Below are 6,339 nucleotides of genomic sequence, written 5' to 3'. Positions count from 1 at the left end.
ATAAGAATAGTTAGCAACAAATATGTGGGATAAAATCAGGAATAGTGTTCTGGGGACTGCTCTTGAAGTAATAATAGCTTTCTGCCAGATTTGAGTTGTTTTGAAATCTGGAGAGTTTGCCAGATACAGTATTGATAGTATTCTTAACCGAAGCACAACACTTCTGTTCAGACTTTTTAGGGGAAAAAAAAAAAAAAATAGAGACAAAGACTTTTAATCTGGAGGGAAAAGGAAAACTTATTACTACAGAATTCTCTACACATTTTTTTTTTTTTTTTTAAAGTGGAGACTTTGTCACATCTGAGGACAAATAAGCTAAGACAATACTATGATAAATGTTCATATAAATATCAGTTCCCAGGATTATTTCCTAAACAGAAGTGAAGTGAAGTGAAGTCGCTCTGTCATGTCTGACTCTTTGCGACCCCATGGACTGTAGCCTACAAGGCTCCTCTGTTCACGGAATTTTCCAGACAGGAGTACAGGAGTGGTTGCCATTTCCTTCTCCAGGGGATCTTCCTGACCCAGGGACCCGGGTTCTGGCATTGCAGGCAGACGCTTTACTGTCTGAGTCACCAGGGAAGCCCCAAACTTAGTCCTAACTGTCAGGCAAGTATATGTTCCTTGGTTCTGTCTCATTCACATCAAAGATTTGGAGCAACGGATTTAAAGCCCTCGGTGCATCACAGCTCTCGGGTCTTGGACAAACTGTGTTATAGCTCTTAGACAAATCAGTGTTACAGCTCTATTTTACTTAGAAAATAGCAGGAGAATCCATCCTCAAAGCATTAGGGCATGCCAACCCTAAGACACGAAGAGAAGAGAGTGGAAGAGCATGCCAGCACGCAGGAGAGAGAAAGAAAGAGCGCATGCACAGGGGATGGGTTTGGGGGGTGGGGGCAGGAAGAGGGAGGGAGGGAGAGAAAGAGAGAGCATGCGAGTGCTTTGCCTCCTCCTTTTATATGTTTTTTCCTCCCCCTGGGCCTGCCCTATGCAAATTGGGCTTAGCCAGGAGTGCTGTTTGTTCTACTTGAGGTCTTCACTCTGGTCCTCAGACCTTCCTTTGTTCTATTTTCGCAGGCTTTTTCCCTTCCTTGTCTTTTAGCCACCGCCATTTTGAACTCCTTTTCCCTATTCTACCTACCTAACATACCATATACAAAACTCTTCCTCAGGGTTCACTTTTCACAAACCTTTTCCATTTCTGTACCTATTACTGTCATCTTCGATCCTAAAAAGCCACTTGTAAGTCAGGCTTACTTCCTTTTCCCTTCACAAAATGCAATTTCATTCTTCATACCCTTTTTACCTAAACAGACAGGGGGGCAAATCACACAATCCAAACTCTGCACAGATTAGGATAATCTGTTTACTGATGATTTCTGCAATTTTTACAACCCTTTGACACTTACGCTATCTTCCCACAAGGTGGTGCTCAACTCAAATAGTGAGCTAAATCCAACTTCAGATTTCACCTAGAAATTTTGTAGGTTTCCCTGTCTTCAGATAAACACTAATAGACTGCGTGAATTTTTCACTAAATTGCAGTTCATCCTGTGAGTAGTATTTCAGACCACACTGACCAATCTCTCTTTAAATTCTTGACCTGGATGTCAAGTGAGTCGAAGCTACTAAACCATCACACTGCAGTTTCACTTTCCATCTACTCTCTCACTATTCTAAAGTGCTTACAGGACTATTTATTAGGACTGTCAGTGATAAAGGGCTATACATGCTAGTGATAGTCCCATCTTTTCCTCTGTCTTTAAAATCTCAAAACCTTCTTCCCTTTCTTGAGTCCCAATTAATGACTTCCACTGTATTATCATAAGGGATTTGATTTAGGTCATATCTGAGTTGTCTAGCGGTTTTCCCTACTTTCTTCAATTTCAGTCTGAATTTGACAATAAGGAGTTCATGATCTGGGCCACAGTCAGCTCCTGGTCTTTTTTTTGTTGACTGTATAGAGCTTCTCCATCTTTGGCTGCAAAGAATATAATCAATCTGATTTTGGTGTTGACTATCTGGTGATGTCCATGTGTAGAGTCTTCTCTTGTGTTGTTGGAAGAGGGTGTTTGTTATGACCAGTGCATTTTCTTGGCAAAACTCTATTAGTCTTTGCTCTGCTTCATTCCATATTCATTCCGTATTCCAAGGCCAAATTTGCCTGTTACTCCAGGTGTTTCTTGACTTCCTACTTTTGCATTCCAGTCCCCTATAATGAAAAGGACATCTTTTTAGGTTGTTAGTTCTAAAAGGTCTTGTAGGTATTCATAGAACCGTTCAACTTCAGCTTCTTCAGTGTCACTGGTTGGGGCATAGACTTGGATTACTGTGATATGAATGGTTTGCCTTGGAAATGAACAGAGATCATTCTGTCGTTTTTGAGACTGCACCCAAGTACTGCATTTTGAACTCTTTTGTTGACCATAATGGGTACTCCATTTCTTCTGAGGGATTCCTGCCCGCAGTAGTAGATATAGTGGTCATCTGAGTTAAATTCACCCATTCCAGTCCATTTTAGTTCACTGATTCCTAGAATGTCAACGTTCACTCTTGCCATCTCTTGTTTGACCACTTCCAATTTGCCTTGATTCATGGACCTGACATTCCAGGTTCCTATGCAATATTGCTTTTTACAGCATCAGACCTTGCTTCTATCACCAGTCACATCCACAACTGAGTATAGCAAACACAAAATTTTTAACATAATACTTGTTTTCATTCCTTTGGGTGTTTTCTTTTAGGATTTTTTTTTTTTAATATATTGCTGATATAGGTCTTGAAGTAGGTCATGGGATATGCTCAGTCTAGAGGTAATCACGTCCCACAACTAATGAAAATATTTCTAAGCATTCAACCAACAGCACTGTCCCTGTGAACTATGAGGTTTTCCAGCTAACAAGAGTAGGCTCTCTTTCTGGCCTAGTTTGAGAACCAAGCACTCTTCTCTCTAATTCATTTGGGTGAATCTTTCCCCAGGCCCAGATATTTTCCTCAGATGCACACACAGATCAGTATTTTGATGAGATACTTGAGATGGATCCTCTTAGCTTTGCATAATTTTCTCTTTGTCTTTCTCACATCTAACCTCTCCAGGACTATAGATGGATTTTCTTCCTTGAGCATGAATTTCAGATTCTCAACTCAGAGGCAGTATCAGGATCTTTTGAGCTATCCCTCTCTGTACCAGAGCAGGGAAACTTTTTGTTATTATTGTTGTTCAGTGTCTCAGTCGTGTCCAATGTTTTGTGACCTTATGGACTGCAGCAGCCAGGCTTCCCTGCCCTTAACCACCTCCCAGAGCTTGTTCAAACTCATGTCCATTGAGTCAGTGGTGCTATCCAACCATCTCATCCTCTGTCACTCCCTTCTCCTCCTGCTCTCAGTCTTTCCCAGCATCGAGGTCCTTTTCAATGAGTGGGTTTTTCACATCAGCTGGCTAAATTATTAGAGTTTCAGCTTCAACATCAGTCCTTCCAATGAATATTCTGGGTTGATTTCCTTTAGGATTAACTGGTTTGATGTCCTTTCTGTCCAAGGGACTCTCAAATGTCTTCTCCAGCACCATAGATTGAAAGTATTTAATCTCTGTTGCTCAGATTTCTTCATGGTCCAACTCTCACATTAGTACACGACTACTGAACAAACCATAGCTTTGACTCTACAGATCTTTGTCAGCAAAGTCATGTCTCTGCTTTTTAATATGCTATCTAGATTTGTCATAGTTTTCTTCTAAGGAGCAAGTGTCTTTTAATTTCATGGCTGTGGTCACCATCTGCAGTGATTTTGGAGTCCAAGAAAATAAAGTCTGTCATGGTTTCCATTTTTTTCCCCCATCGATTTGCCATGTAGATGATAAGTAACAACAAAAATAGAATTATCTGCATCTGAGAATCCTGGGTAAGTCCCATTAGAATGAATTCAGTCACATTCATCTTGTATTCTTTCATTTCAATGCTGATGATGAATTCAGAAGTGGTGAATCTAAGTAAAAATATTTTCTTGACAGATTAGAGGAGAATGGCTAGAGTAATAATGAACTGTGCCACTTGACACCGCTGCTGATCATACAGTTGCAATGTCTACCTATTGTCTTTTTCTTCACTATCAACTCTGATCTTCTCCCTTCACCTTCCACTAATTTCTCAGTGGATTTTAGTGGCTTAGCTATAGGTATAGCCTAGAAATTCACCCCTGCAATGTCTACTCATGTCTTCAATCTACCCAAAATGCAGGCCAGATTCCTATAGTTTCTTATTTGCTGTCACAATATGAGTAGCAAGAGGTAGCCAAGTGTTAATAGATCGCCTGAAATGCAAAATATTCTGCCCTATCTCCACTGTGGTTTAACACATGTATGTATGTGATGATCATGGTCAATTACTTCTGCCAGAGTCATAGAAGAGACTTTTCTCTGAATTGTTACAATAGCAATCCTTCTAAGTGCCAGGTAAGTCAGATTTAAGATAAGACAGACAAGAAAACAACAAGAAAAGGATTCCTTTATGGCATAATTGATCCAATATATCAACTAACTGAAGCTTAGTTGTTTTTTTTTTTTTTTTTTGAAGTTTGTCCTTATGTTAGCCATTCAACAAATATCCTTAAATTAAAAAAAAAAAAAAAATCAGTTGATCTCTCTGTCACTTACAGCCAAAAGTATCCTATGGAAAAACCCTATGAAACTGGGTGAATTTTTAAGTCCTGTTACTCATTTACATTATATCTATCTTTGCAGAAGTACAATATGATTTTAATTGTAACATTATAATTTGTGTTGTCACTAGAACGACTCATTACTCTTTCAAAATTGAATTGCCAGGACGTCATTGATGGCCCAGTATTAACATCCCACTTTCCAAAGCAGTAGCCACAGTTTCAACACTACATTGGGGAACTAAGATCTCACATGCCACAGGGCAACTAAGCTCACATGATGCAACTAAGACCAGATGAAGCCAGAAATAAAGATTTTTAAAATTTAGTTGCTATTTGCATAATGTTATACGTTCAAATAGAAAATGAAGCAACTGACAAACAACTAATCTCAAAAATATACAAGCAACTCCTCCAGCTCAACTCCAGAAAAATAAATGACCCAATCAAAAAATGGGCCAAAGAACTAAATAGACATTTCTCCAAAGAAGACATACAGATGGCTAACAAACACATGAAAAGATGCTCAACATCACTCATTATCAGAGAAATGCAAATCAAAACCACTATGAGGTACCATTTCACACCAGTCAGAATGGCTGCGATCCAAAAGTCTACACGCAATAAATGCTGGAGAGGGTGTGGAGAAAAGGGAACCCTCTTACACTGTTGGTGGGAATGCAAACTAGTAGAGCCACTATGGAGAACAGTGTGGAGATTCCTTAAAAAACTGGAAATAGAACTGCCTTATGATCCAGCAATCCCACTGCTGGGCATACACACTGAGGAAACCAGAAGGGAAAGAGACACGTGTACCCCAATATTCATCGCAGCACTGTTTATAATAGCCAGCACATGGAAGCAATCTAGATGCCCATCAGCAGAAGAATGGATAAGAAAGCTGTGGTACATATACACAGTGGAGTATTACTCAGCCATTAAAAAGAATACATTTGAATCAGTTCTAATGAGGTGGATGAAACTGGAGCCTATTATACATAGTGAAGTAAGCCAGAAGGAAAAACACCAATACAGTATACTAACGCATATATATGGAATTTAGAAAGATGGTAACAATAACCCTGTGAACGAGACAGCAAAAGAGACACTGATGTATAGAACAGTCTTATGGACTCTGTGGGAGAGGGAGAGGGTGGGAAGATTTGGGAGAATGGCATTGAAACATGTAAAATATCATGTATGAAACGAGATGCCAGTCCAGGTTCGATGCACGATACTGGACGCTTGGGGCTAGTGCACTGGGACGACCCAGAGGGATGGTATGGGGAGGGAGGAGGGAGGAGGGTTCAGGATGGGGAACACATGTATACCTGTGGTGGATTCACTTTGATATTTGGCAAAACTAATACAATTATGTAAAGTTTAAAAATTAAATAAAATTAAAAAAAATTTAGTTGCTATTTGCATAATGTTATACTTTCAAATGAACTTTGTCATTATTATATTACTGAAATATCCCTAGCTGTTATCATGGTGCTAGTTTTTTAAGAAAGTTTGCGCTGTTGAAATTACATAATGATCTGACATAATAGACGTTGAGTCCTAATCAATTGGTACAATTTCACAAATCAAACCACACACTGTGGTATTCTTTGCAGAGTTAGTTTGTTTATCTAACAAGTCTTAAACCTTTATTTTTACTTCTAATTCTTTCTGGTG

Source organism: Bison bison, unplaced genomic scaffold (assembly GCF_000754665.1).
Source record: "Bison bison bison isolate TAMUID 2011002044 unplaced genomic scaffold, Bison_UMD1.0 scf7180017855246, whole genome shotgun sequence".
NCBI classification, from domain to species: Eukaryota; Metazoa; Chordata; class Mammalia; order Artiodactyla; family Bovidae; genus Bison; species Bison bison.
This window is presented reverse-complemented; position numbering follows the sequence as displayed.